This window comes from Dermacentor albipictus, chromosome 1 (assembly GCF_038994185.2).
Source record: "Dermacentor albipictus isolate Rhodes 1998 colony chromosome 1, USDA_Dalb.pri_finalv2, whole genome shotgun sequence".
Classification (NCBI taxonomy): domain Eukaryota; kingdom Metazoa; phylum Arthropoda; class Arachnida; order Ixodida; family Ixodidae; genus Dermacentor; species Dermacentor albipictus.
This window is the reverse complement of record NC_091821.1, coordinates 481,624,379-481,637,946: the sequence shown is the minus strand read 5'-3', so window position 1 is coordinate 481,637,946 and position 13,568 is coordinate 481,624,379. Positions and strand designations below refer to the sequence as shown.

The following is a 13,568-nucleotide window of genomic DNA, read 5'->3' as shown; positions in this document are numbered from 1 at the left end:
AGTTACGGTTCCCTCAGTTTCAGAAGTTTCAGTTTCAGCTCAAGATCAGCCGGAAGGGTTGGATAATGATTAGCGTTGAAGTGGTACTTCTTTTGTGGTAGTTTCGCCTCTGTGATTGCGTCGTATTTTGGCAAAGCAAGAAATTACACGCTCGACCCAAGTGTTTTCAAACCTTTTCGCATACAGTTACCATTCAGAAGAGGCAAATGTGAGTGGCAAAATTTCGCCCCTGCCATTTCGTCCTCGAGCACAGCCGCCCACGGCTAACACATGCGCAGTGAGTAAACGGTAGCCGACAGCTGGGCCAGCTAGCATGCGCGCTCGCGGAGCCACCAATACGAAGTTCACCGGCACGGTTGGTTTCTTCGCCTCGCCCATACGAATGCGCTCGACCCGCCTCGTGTGGGCGAGTTTTCGACACCACGGACCACACGCACGTGTGGAGCGTACATTATTCACGCATCGTCGGGTCGAGGTACGGCGCCGTGCAGCGAAACTCTGTTCGTCACGCAAGTCGTCGACGGTCGCCGTACACAAGTGGCACGGGAACACGAAACCCAAAATATATGTCGCCCCTCTTATCGACCACGACGGCGAAGCGACACAGCGCGGGCTCCTCGGGCGCGGCCTCTCGCCTCGGTGCCGTCCTGCAGCTTTGTGCGCACTCGTTTGCACGCACATAAACACAATGCACAGGCGCGGCAACCCTTTAATGCTTATACGACCTTCTTTTTTCTTTTTTTTTTTTGTTCGAGAGCACATTGACACATATGGGTTGCGAGCATTCGGAATTAGCCCGAAGCTTGACGAGACCAATTACGCGCAACCGAGACTTCGATTAGCCCCGAGTATACACAGACACGCGCGTTTCGTAATGTACACACCGGTTTTCCTAAGCAGGGTGAGTGGTCTTTATTTTCATTACGCAGCACGAATTCACCGTGATTGAGCGGCCGTTCTGTGGTCTTTTTTCTCAAACCCTTTGCGTCCATTTTCTCCAGCTCGTATACCCTTTGGCGGGCTCGGCGAATGTACGTAAGAGAACTGGGCGTTTCCCTCTCGGGAGGCTTCTTTTCACCTCCGAGGCAGGATCGATCGGGAATGAGCGATTGTTCGAGGCCGGTACCTGGCTCTCTCTAATATAAGTACGTGCACTTTTTCTATATGTGTCTTTGTCAGCCAGAAAACAGATTCTTCGAGCCCGGAAAGAACGAGGCCAAGGCGGGTGAACAGGTAGCCGATCTCTGAATGCGAGTGCGTCGCTTTGATCGGTCACCAGAGAAAAAAAAGGCGTTCTTTTGGTATATAGCTCAGGCGGGTCCGCTCCGCAAAAGGTTTATTCGCCTGTTTGATCACGGCCACTCCCGCGACGAGCATTACGGATAACTGAACTTGCGCACAGCGCAAACGAGAATTCGGCGCACTGTTGAACATCCCTAGCACACCGGGATTCGGATAATCGAGGAGCGATGTTCGACTTCGGGAGTATTTAGGAAAGGCGTAACCAGTAATCAGTGCAATTATTCCGCGCCCATTTTTGTCCGAGAGACTTGTTGCACGAAAACAAATCAAGGAAGTATGTCATCCCGAAAGGTTACGATGTGTTTGTGGGGTACTAGAATTTGATAGCGCCAATTCTTCGATATAATTGTTGTCTCAAGGTGCTCTTTGATTACTCTTTCAAATATATGTAGATGCACTCTGGGCAAGATTTGCGCTTCACGTATTGACAAGTGTGAGTTACGAATCAAGCTTAACTATACAATCTCGCGTCTCTTTACATACTTAACTGTGAGCTTCAAGCGATTTTTTTTTCGACGACGAAGTCGCAGGAAACGACTCAGATCACTTGACGGCAGGATGACTTGCCTCTGTTTTGCGTGACCATAATGCCACCTTTGCTTCACAGGTTGCGTCGTCAATATGTGTAATGCCGACACCACACTACCTCCCTCGCAGGAATAGAGCACTGTGAAAGTCTCCTTTGCCGCGTCTGTACCGTAGCCAACTGCTCCGAGAGTCACGCTGGTTCGTGCCTGCACTGGCGCGGGCCCATGATGCTCATGTGTTTTGCTCTGCGACGGCTCTCTGGCTTGCCTTTCACAAACGAATTCACACTAGACCAAGCGATACTCCGGAGTTGCGAAGTTGTGCTTTCACGCGTCTAATAGCGTGGCCTGCCGTTCACTGGAGCGGCTGTCTTCTCTGTACAGAGGACAGGCCAACTATTTGTGGCCTGCTCAAAAGACGCAAATCAATCAATCAATCAATCAATCAATCAATCAATCAATCAATCAATCAATCAATCAATCAATCAATCAATCAATCAATCAATCAATCCGCTTTTGACATATTGCTTCAAGTCACCGAACTGAGTTACTGGCACTCGATACAACGATTTCCACCAAGTGGTGCAAATGCGCTCGCAGCACTATCACACCTGGTGTTGTATACGTGAAGGCGCCTGTTCAAAAGCCACGCATGTCGACGCAGTCTTCTAAATACATTAAGTTGATTCTGACCCTATCACACGCCATTCGCGTTATCTATAAACAAGTGTGCTGGAAGCCGCACCTCCGTGCTTTTGCTTTCCCACTGAATTACAAACTTTCGAGAGCAAGTGCTGCTTGCAATATCAGTTAAACGAGAACGTTCAACAATCAAAGTTGAAGACGCTACACCCGCAGCTAATGGCAGGAACTTTCTGAAATACTGACCCAAACAGGGGCCGGCAGAGCGGCATTATATCATCTCGCTTTGTACGGGCGGCGTATAGATCAGGGCGTTGGCTGCTTGCAGTGTCAGCTCGTGAGCTGGGGCGCACTCTCTACGCGTCGGTTTCCACTGAACAAGGTCCGTAGCACCCGCTGGTTAAGGGCGTCTCCCATCCTGCTGACCTTGCAACCCGCTAACGCAACGAACTAAAACTGATCGTGCAAGAAGACGTGCCGCGCCGTCTCTCTCGCCACTGCCGTCCGCGCCGCCTGCAGACCGGCACGGCGAGTCCGGCACTGCGAGGCTGGCTCGCAGTGCAGGCTTTGCTCCTCGCAAACAACGCGCCTGCCTTCCCCGCCATCCGCTGGCCCAGGGGGGGGGGGGGGGCGCCGTCACGAGCCGCGTGGATACGAAACACACGGGAACAGTGCACGAAATGGAGGCTGCCGACGACGCCAGGTGGCGGACGGCAACGTGGACGAGATGCAGGAGCGAGGGAGGCGCGCATAAATCTCGTCGCCTGGAAATTTCGCTGCGGGAGAGGCCCTTGCGTCTCGCGGCCGCCCCGGAGGAACCACATTCCGAGGGAGCCATGTTCCACCGCCGCAACGGTAGCGCGCGCCTACGCACGTGCGGAAGGAGTGGGGGGGGGGGGGGGGGGGGGGGCGGAGCTGGCACGCCGGCGCAGGATAGTACAGATGCGTGGCGCGAAGCGTAGCAACTGCATGCTGTGCGATGGCATCATCTTTGTCCAGCGTGACACACAGGAAACAATTTCTTCCATACACTAAAAAATGACGATGTTTTTGCATAAGTCGGCAAACGCGCTCGTCGTATCCTTCTTTCTCGCCCGTGTCTTCTGCTTGCGTCGGACGACGAAATGAATCGACTCGCACCAAACGTACACGTTACGTGCACATCCGCTGCCTCAGTGCCTGGGACGCTGTCGGCGCGTGCGACCACAAACGTACAAGCACTCACGCAAGCACGCAATAAACGTTAGTAATGATCTCCTGGCCTTCTTGATAGAAGCATGCATGAATGGAAATGGGTCCCTTAAGTTATCCAACACGTCAGGTTTCTCGGCAATAAGGAAATAAAAGAGCTTCGGAGGTTTCTTGCCGATGATCCCGCACGGGTTTCTTTTATGGCTTCGTGTTGCATTCCAGTGGTTTACAACTTTCCCATTCATAGCCTACGCCTTCATAGGACGCCGAACGTTTTCTACACATCTTCGCTACCTCAAAGGCAGGCATAACGCCACGAACCATTTCTTAATCTCCCCCATTTGCATGCATCGCAGTCGTAAGTCGTGATGCCAATTTGAAGCCAACGTTTTACTTTGCATACCGAGCACTATACAAACAAGAAGAGAAAACAATAACAAAACAAGTAAATTAATGATTCCACTAAGAATTAAATATACAAGCGCAAAAATGACCGGATGTTCATTGGTGAGTTCACTTCTGGTGCTGTGACAACGCTGAATGCGGCCGCTTCTTGCGTAGTCGTGTTCCACCCAAATTTGGCAGCGAACCAGGCCGTGGGCACGAGCCTTACTTCTTGCCATACTTCATGACATGTAATGTTCGCTCTTGCACCAGTACCCTGTCAATTGGGTTGTTTTTACCAATTTCCCCCATTTTCATACTTTGCAAGGCGTCTTTTAGTCGGGCATCTTTGCACGCCTTTGTAGCCTCACTTTATGTATAGCACGGGACAGGGTTGCCTCTACTTAAATTTTGCCAAGGACGTTTAAAAAAAAAATCATGAGCTATTCCACTCTGCGTAGGTGGTTGACCAGCGAAGCTGTTTAGCACACGCCACGGAGGTGACACATAACTTTGAGCGAAGGTACGAGCTCATTTATTTTCTTGATTGGTGGTCATCATGACGTCTTGACTCATTTATTGTCTTGATCGGTGGTCATTATTTCGCTTCCAACTGCAATCACATTTTTTGATAATGTCAAAATGATGCACGTACGCCACTGGGTGGTCGGTTGGGGCGGATCGATGTGGCATCGCAAGCGATATGTCTCAACACGGAATGCGTAAGCTGCTCCCTTTTCGGGACCGACACATGCACATTGAAATCACCGACAACGACAACAGGGGTAGTGCCATCGCAGCTAATTCACGCAAAGTGAGTAGCCATGAACCTTACGGGACTCAGTCATTGTATTTTTTTGCTTGCTTACGGGGGTATGAGCCATTGCTCACTAGGTTATGAGCCATCACTCACGGCGGTATGAGCCATTGATGATGACAGTTTTCGACATGCCGTTCTGTATGTTGTATGCGTGATTAGAGAGAATTCAAGCATTGTTCGCTTCACCTTGCCGAGTGGTTGTAGCCCCTACCTTACAGAGCTACGAGCTATTGCATCTTTTGCCTGCTTACGGTGGTATGAGCCATAAAGTCTTTGTTCACGGAGAACAAAAATGCGCGGAACCCTAGCCAATACAGCTGCGCTGTAAAATTTTCCCGACCACGTGCTTCTTCCTCGTCCTGCAAAACACGACATCGGTGGTCACAGAGGTGAAACGAGGACACCGAAGCCAAACAGTCCACACGCTGACAAAACATTTCCGTCTGCTCCTCCGTAAGGATCGCGAACGGCCTGCATTTCGTGCTCGTGGCCCGCGAGCCTCGGAATGCGCCAAAAAGAACTCTCGCCTCGTTACGCTGAGGCACCGCGGCCTGCGACTGGCGAGAACAAGACTGCGCAGTCGCATTCGAAGCAAGCTTGTCAGCGAGGCACCAGGCGGGCACGAGGGCCGACGGACAAAGGAAGAAGCCTCGAGCCGATGCGAGTCGACCTTGAACCGGAGCGTCCCGCGAGCTCGTGCGCCGAACGTGCGCGCCCCGAGTATGACGACCGCGACGACGGATTTCAATAACGATCGAGCGTCCAGCGTTCGACGACAATGGAGCGCGCGCACGCTGCGACGAGTATCGACAATGGGAGGCGGCCCGACGCACAAAGCAGGGTCGTGGCTTAAAGGAAAAAAAAAAAAGAAAGACGAGCCGTGACCGCAGGAACGCAGCAAAAGGACCTGACGTTGACGTGGCACGCGACTTCTGCTCGGCCGTGGTGCAACCCCGGCAACTTGTTCTTGTTCGGAACCGGCATCTCGGTCTCCTTCTTTGGTGCTTCGTTTTTCGCTTACTCCTTGACCTTTTGCTTGTGCGCCGCGTATGCACTACTTATGTTTACAGGGCGCCGTACCGTGGCAGCGCTTGTCTTTTGGAAGCGCTCTGACCGACGAGCGCTACAGCTCTTCTTTCTATTTGGGGTAGCTTTTTCTTTGCTCTGCAGCGCGGCCATCGCAGTAGCGCGCCGGCGCCCTCCATTGCCGAGGGTCGCGGTGCCAGAGAACGGCGACCCGCGTGGAAACAAGCGGCAATTACGGGGGCGCGTTCCTCGACGGGCTCGTCATCCTTTCGGTGGCTGCAGTCTTCTGCCTGCGCTCGGCCGTGCGCGGCAACTCATTTTTTCGAGGAGTCGCTGTCCGGTTTTCACTTGCGCTTATGGTTTGCAAGGAGGTTTGTTCTGTGCTGACCTCTTCGTTTTCCTACACACACCGAGGGCCAAAAGGCACAAGTCGCTCCGTTTAGAGATTATCATTCTGCGTTGGAACTTTAAAGGGGAGCGGCGGGTGCGCTTACCCGAGAAGATTGCTGGCCATCGCACCATCGCAGTTCAAGAGGGGGGCTCAGAGCCTGGTCCGGCCGCCGTTTATAGCAGCAAGCACATTACATGGTACTCGTGGCACGGCTTTCTTCAATGAAGCACTCACATTTGAAGCACTTGACACGACGCCACAGATGCATTCGGATATTGTCTTTCGACACTACCTGACAGACGGAAACGTCTGTGTCGTCATCATCGACGGACTAAGGTTCACCGACCGTCTGCGTGCTCCGCGCATTACATGAGCTGTCCAACAACACTTCTTCCCTTCCGGAGGCTTTGGCACCCCGCAGCGGGTAGCAAAGCGCACCCGGAGCCAAATAAGTGGCAGAACGACGTTCGGGAATCGTCCTTTTGGTCGAAATGCAACGACTTTCATTGCAAGTGACGCCTTTTCCACTCCATGACTGCACTTGTAAAGATGCTCCAATCAGCGGCACAGGAGCAGGACGTAGTTTATCAGCGATACGTCCATTGGGCCCCCAACAGTGCGACGTTTTTCTTAACTTCCGGAGCCTTGCATCACACAGGCAGGTCATGCAATGACGCGCTAGTTTGAGGCGCGTTTTGTGTGCCCGACGTGCGCTGCAAAAGCGTAGCAAATGGGACGGACAAAGCCCGCTGTTCGGCTGTTAGGCGCGAGTCACAACGGCCGCCGTTAATCCCTCACGGCGGTACGAACGGGCCGGCGTTCGCTTTGTTCGCGGGTTCATCTGATAGCGCTACTCTGTTTATACTTTCAATTTTTCACGCCGCACTGCATCAAGAGGAACTTGCGCACGCCGCGTGCTGTGCTGTCTTTGACGCGCGGACGTATCTGGGTCGCGCGCGTCCAGCGACTCACGCCGCCTGCGTGATGCCCGACGCCGTCAGCGTTTGGCTGCTGCAGTTTCCCTTCGACGATCTTTCTCCGATGATCCGGGCGTCTTCATTTGTCTCGTTAGCAACAAAGTGAAATGAAAAAGCCCGTGTGGACTACGTTTTCGAATTGGTCTTTCATGAGAGGTCAGCGCTGACTAAAAGTACGGCTACATAATTCAGTTATCTCGCGCAGAAGTGTGCAATCTGCCAAGTGATACGTCGAGGAATTCACTGGCAGTTTCCTTTGGTCGCGTTATACGTCTTTGTCCTGGCCCTTAGCAGCGTGAGCTAAGAGCGAGTGGGCAAGACATACCTTTGCGTCATTTGTGCCGAACCTGTTACTCGGTTATAGAGGTATAACTGGTAAACGGAGAACTGATAACCCGCAGTCGCTAATCTTTCACAAACGCTATGCCAAGGATCTACATATGTATTGCACGTTAAACGAATGCGGGCGTTGTATGGAAATAATCACCGCGACTTCAATCTATCAAAGGTGTCGTTTAATAATGTCACCTGAGAGCATCCGAGGCAGGTAGAAGAAACAACAGATTCCTCTCCCAAAGCCCGTTACGGATATCTTAAAGGTGTACTGTATAGAACGGGTCGCAACTGCAAGGCCAAAGAGTCGGCGAAACGCATGAAACAGGACTCGTCCGCACATCCTGCGGGAGCAACATGCGCGGAGGGTAAAGGCGTCCTCAAAGCAAAGAAAAGGAGAAGAGAGCAGGGTTGAGGGCCGAGCTAGTGGCTCGAGCCACAGTTAAACTTCCGCTTTTTTTACTCGCGAAGCTTCGTGAGCCACACGCGTTCTTTTGCGTCCCGAATAACTCGTCGCACTTCAGAGAAGTCGAAGCCTGCTCACACTCGGATGACGACGAATTTGAAGGCATTCGAAATCTCCGGAAAAGCTACATGGAAGCCCACCGACACCCGCTGGACCACACACACCTTTAGCGGCAACAACGCCGCACCACGTCCGCCAAGCGCGCAGCGTCGACACACACCGCTGGAAGCGACCGTGTGAGCACGCACCCATGTCTGTGGGAGAACGCGCCGCGCCGGCAAGCAGCATCCACCTCTCAGTGGGTATCGGTGCCAACGGTCATGCACTATTCTTCTTCGCCGACGATGGGGTGGCCGCCGGCCTTGGCCTTCCCGCGTCCTGTGCTACGGCGCGCTGTTTCCGCCAAACAGAGCGAACCTGTGGGCAGTGGCGCGTTACGGCGCGGATTCGCGAGCTATCAAACTTGCAACAGTTTTGCTGTTGAACTAACAAACGTAAAGGAGCGACGTTAGCGAGGTCTATATGATAATCATGATTTAAAAAAAAAGAGCTCTAACATGGAAGTTGGGGACGAAACTCTGGCAAAAAAAGAAAGAAAAAGCATGCGCTGCGGCGATATAGAAAGATAGAAAGCAAAATGGGAACATTTAAATGGTTTCTTCAATAGTGTGGCGTTACCGTTACAGAATGCTTACCCAGATTTTTTTCTTCACACGGAAGGGCGACGAGGGCGGGGGACGTTTGCTGGCTGATGATACACCAGCATAATGCGTTCTTTTTCCTTTTTTTTTTCTCGGCGCTCGCCTCATTTTGACAAGTCAGAATACAGGATGCGGAGACAAATTAATTAAGAAAAATTCGGACTTTTTTTAAGTTTCTGAATCAAACTAGGTTATACGGCCGGAGTTTCGGCCGCTGATCCAGTGCCCTATATTCCGAAACGACTAGTCCGAAATGGGGTTTGCAAGTATATGGCACTGAAATGTGCAGTACCCATGCAAGATTATTATTAGTATTAGATTAGTATTACCCCGAAGGCACGAAAATACCTAGTGGCGGAGAAACTTGACACCACATCCTTATATATGTTTCGACCTTGAGACGTCACAAAGCTCTCACGCGAGAGCGCGTGCGTTTCAATGAGCTATAGTTGGCCTGCAGCGACGAATTGCGCCCGTTGGTGCGCGAAATCGGGCGGAAGAACAAGGAAAGCAATTTGCTTTAAAACGGCTGCAATAGCGAAAGAAATGAATTAGCGTTATTAAAGAAGTGATGGTCACGAAGGCGTATATTTGCTTCATCGAGGATATTTAAGTAGCGTGTGTTGTTTCATTGCGCAATTCGTTAGAGAACCAAGCCGACAACCGGCACATCTGAAGAGTTAGTACAGATGGCTTTAAGTTTACGCCGACTCGACATACATGTGTACGTGCTGTCTTGCGTTGAACCACGTCGGACGATAACGTAGTTTCCGTTAAACGGAAGTTTGTGGGCGACTTAGAGAAAGACCGCTTCTGCTGTAAAGCAGCAAGATGGGGGCAGGCGAAAGATGCGAGCCTCTGGCATTATGTAACAACTCTTTAAACTTGCTTCGAATCAGACACATTTCAAATATACTCGAACTCTAAATACTCCCCAAGAGTGCCACGTGTAACCGGCTGCTTTCGTCATATGACGCGGTTTCGCTCTCCGGAAGCAACCATAACGTCACGTAGCTTATCTCGATATCACTCATTCTGGGGCTCAGCACATACGCGGGTTGCTATTTTAAATTAATTAAATTCCGGGCTTTCACGCGCCGTAACCCCGATATGATACTGAAACTATTGACAGCGCGAAACGGCGCGAACTACAAAAGAAAAGTACACGGACACGCGATACACGACAGCGTTTGTCCGTGCATCTTTCTTGCGCAGGTCGTGTCGCTTCGCGCTGTCAATAGTTTCAGTATGGATTACCAAGGTACCGAACGGTGTACCGTGCCCGATATGATTATGACGCACGTCGTAGCGGGGAACTCCGGATTAAATTTGAACCCCTGGGATTATTACCGTGCACTCAGTGCACGGTATACACGTTTTGTTTTTGTATTTCGCCTTCATCGAAATGCAGCCACCGCGGCCAGGCTTTGATCCAGCGGCCGCCCTCGGGCTTAACGGCGCAACACCAAAGGCACTGCGCCGCCACCGCGGGTATGGTATGCGGGCTTGCAATTCCTGGCATGGGGAAGAAGTCATCGCTGCTTTGCGTAGCTTCTCTGTTTATTTGCTGAACCTCTCCGTACAAGGTGACCGCGTGAGGGCAGCGGCGTGAATGGAAAGTCACACGGAGCGAACGCAAAAAAAAAAAGAAAAACGAAAACTTGCGCCTACGACAAGAACGAGCCCCGTGTCCGTGTCCGTGTAAGTGCATGTTAACCTGTCCGCGCTGAATTTTCGCATATATTGCAAACATGAACCCGCCATGTCCGAAAGGAACGTAGCACAGTAAAACGAAAGCTAAGCACAGAACAACGAAACGGGCTGCTTGCTTCAGTTTCCTATTCGTGGCTTGCCAAGTCACTCACGACGCAACCAGAAGGCAATCGGGCTAGGCGACGACCCCAGCGAGTCAGCTATTGTTCTACAGCTGCGGAAAGCGAACCGCAAAATAAAACAGAGGAAAGTGATCAGGACGGGGCCGCTGCACCACTCGAACCGGTGCCATTAGAAGGGCAGTACAGTGCGCACGCGCAAACCACGCGACTGTGATCGCTCGTAAACATCACGCGGCGACACTCTGGCTGGGTGTACTGCACGCTGCGCATTTAGACACGCAATCACATGCTGCACTCATTCGGAGTCGAAAAAGTCCATAGCTCGGAGGGGTCCCAAGCGGCGCCCGTCTCTTAAATCGCGCCCGCCACTTTTCGCAATGCCCTCTGGCTCGTCCCAAGGCATAACGAGCACCGAGTCGTCGGTCTCAGTCGCCCCACGTTCATGGCGCCGAAGCGAGCGCGTCGGGCAGCGATTGTTGTTCCTCGCTGGGAGAGGCCGTCCTTCTTTGTTTCACGCTCGATGGCAGTCCACGTGCTTCACGACCCCCCTCGTGCGTGTGTTTGTGCATGCTTGCGCGGAGGGCAAGGGTCGATAGAATGAGAAAGAGAGGGAAGAGGTGCGCACAATGTCGCCTGCCGGTCGGTTTTTCATTTGCGCCCGTGCGGCCAGCCAGGCGAGCGTCCGAGGACCGGGGCCGCGTAGCGAATTAGGCGGGCAGGCCGAAGAAACGGGGACATAGGCGACGCTCGCGTTTATACACCGCTAAGGGCGCGAAGGTTACGCGCACTCGCCAGGGCAACACGACAGCAGCGCTGGGCAGAGATGCAGGAAGACCGCGCCAGACCCTCGAGGTATAGCGTGTCGTCACCTAGCGGCGGAGCGCCCTCGGGATTTCAAACACCATAAGCGCCCGTCGTTCTCATTGTCCCGCTGCCGCGTAAGTCACGGTGCGATGACCCAGACGCGCAGCCTTATTGTTGCTTGCTGATGGGGTAGGGAGCTAAATACGAGGACCACATACCAGGCACCTGAATTTATGTACGGATAAAAAAATACTAATAATCTGCGGGGGACAGCGCGATTCCACCGCTTCAGCTGATTTAGAGACGTGGAAATTACTTTTAAAGACGAATCCCAGTAAGCTGATTCCATACCCATTACCATAATATGTACGGCAAAGTACGTAATTTTATAACCAGTGGCGTAGCAACAGTGGGCGCCGGGGGGCCGTGGGCCCCGGGTGCACGGGGCCAGTAGGGAAGGGGGGAGGGTGTCATATACGTCTGAAGACACCCGAAGATTGTCGATATCCTCGCCTTCCACGACTACACAGGGGGGGGGGGGGGGTGACAGAAGAGCAAAGGGCCCCGGGTGCCAGACGACCTAGCTACGCCACTGTTTATAACTATTCTTTTCACATTTAATTCCTTTTGGCGTACGTCAGTGCAGCTGGCACAACACCAACGCCATCGGCAGGATTGGGCTTGGCTGCCTTGCGACGTGACAGTTGACGTGAAATGAGTAGAAGCAAGAGGAAAGAATGGTTAAAAAATACGTTCCCGCATGAGTCCGAGCTGCGATGACAAGTGAGTTGTAGTTAAATCTAGCTGCAATGAGGAGGCGAACTATCCTGTCTTTGCGCACAGAAAGGAGCGCTACACGACAGTCTTGAAGAAAACTAAACTACATAATGGGGTTTTACGTGCCAAAACCTCTATCTGAATATGAGGCACGTCGTAGTGGGGGACTCCGGAAACTTCGACCACCTGAGGTTCTTTAACGTGCACCTAGATCTAAGTACACGGGTGTTGTCGCATTTCGCCCCCATCGAGATGATGCCGCCGTGGGCGGGATGCGATCCCGCGACCTCGACAGTGATGCTGCACCGCTCCGGAGCAGCGTTGGACGGGCGAACCTGTGAGCCGGTATAACGATTCAGCGAACGCGCATTCCGAAGCGCTACGGAGCACAGCAGCTTTGTCGCAGGTGCAGTCTCGATGGTCATTGAACGATACAGTCTATGAACGTGCCCTAGCACTCACGCTTTCAGAAGTAGTGGAAGGCATACTCTTAATCTCGTTCCACATATATTCCACTCTACTACACCTCGCAAAAAGTTTTGCAGCGCTGTGGAAGCTGCAGGACTCCTTAGCCAATAGGAGAGCCCCGAATGCTTTCGAGCTGTGTTCATCCGCGCCGTGTCGCCCGCTCACCGCCGCAGTAAATCGAAGATGTACGACTGCAATGCGCAAACGTCCTAACGTATCGCGTATCGCTGTGACGTATCGTGTAGCAAGCATAAATAAAACCCTCTAATCCGGCCAATATTGAGAGGGTTATGCCTAGAACAATAGCGAGCTGCGCAAGGTCATAAACACTAATGTTCAGTGGCAGGGAGCTCGGGTGAAGGCACAGCAAACGCCTAAGGACATTTGTTACACTTAGTAAGTAGAACAATGGTGAAAATATCTTCCACTTAGTGGAGCAAGATTTAGAAGGCGGATCCAGACGGAAAGTAAGCGCCATTGAGTCGGTCCTTCAGGCAATTCCGTCCATTTCATTCAGTTCAATGTTGACTCTGCACCTTCACTGTCGAGATCAGCAAGTTGGATGTCAGTAGTCTTCAGGGACCGTTAAGAGCGTGGGTGCACTAGGCGCTCGTTTGAGAGACAGGAAGACGACATTATGGCTTAGAGAACGGACGTACCTACTATTTTAGCCGAGAATAACATAAATTAGTGGAGTTTAGCATGCAATAAGATGTGAAGATCTATACGAGTAGCAGTAAGAGAGCGGTATATGCAGTAACAGGATGAGTTCCAAGGCATAGTACAATGTACTCGCAGACGACACGTAACGCCGTCTGTAGTTGGTTGCACAACGGTGAAGGTTGCATTTATTGTTCAGCAATTGAAACGCAAAACCCGTGGCTATATAGATAAGGCCATTTTTTTGCGCCACCAGTGGCCATT

The 13,568-nt window shown here is 52.0% G+C and overlaps 2 protein-coding genes across 2 annotated transcripts in view; one reads left to right on the top strand and one right to left on the bottom strand.

The window, feature by feature from the left end:
• LOC135901395 (uncharacterized) overlaps positions 1 to 13,568 on the top strand; it is a 57,757-nt gene that overhangs the window by 35,468 nt on the left and 8,721 nt on the right. The window lies entirely within an intron of this gene.
• LOC135901443 (protocadherin-15-like) overlaps positions 1 to 13,568 on the bottom strand; it is a 320,018-nt gene that overhangs the window by 305,379 nt on the left and 1,071 nt on the right. The gene's annotated exons all lie outside the window — the stretch shown is intronic.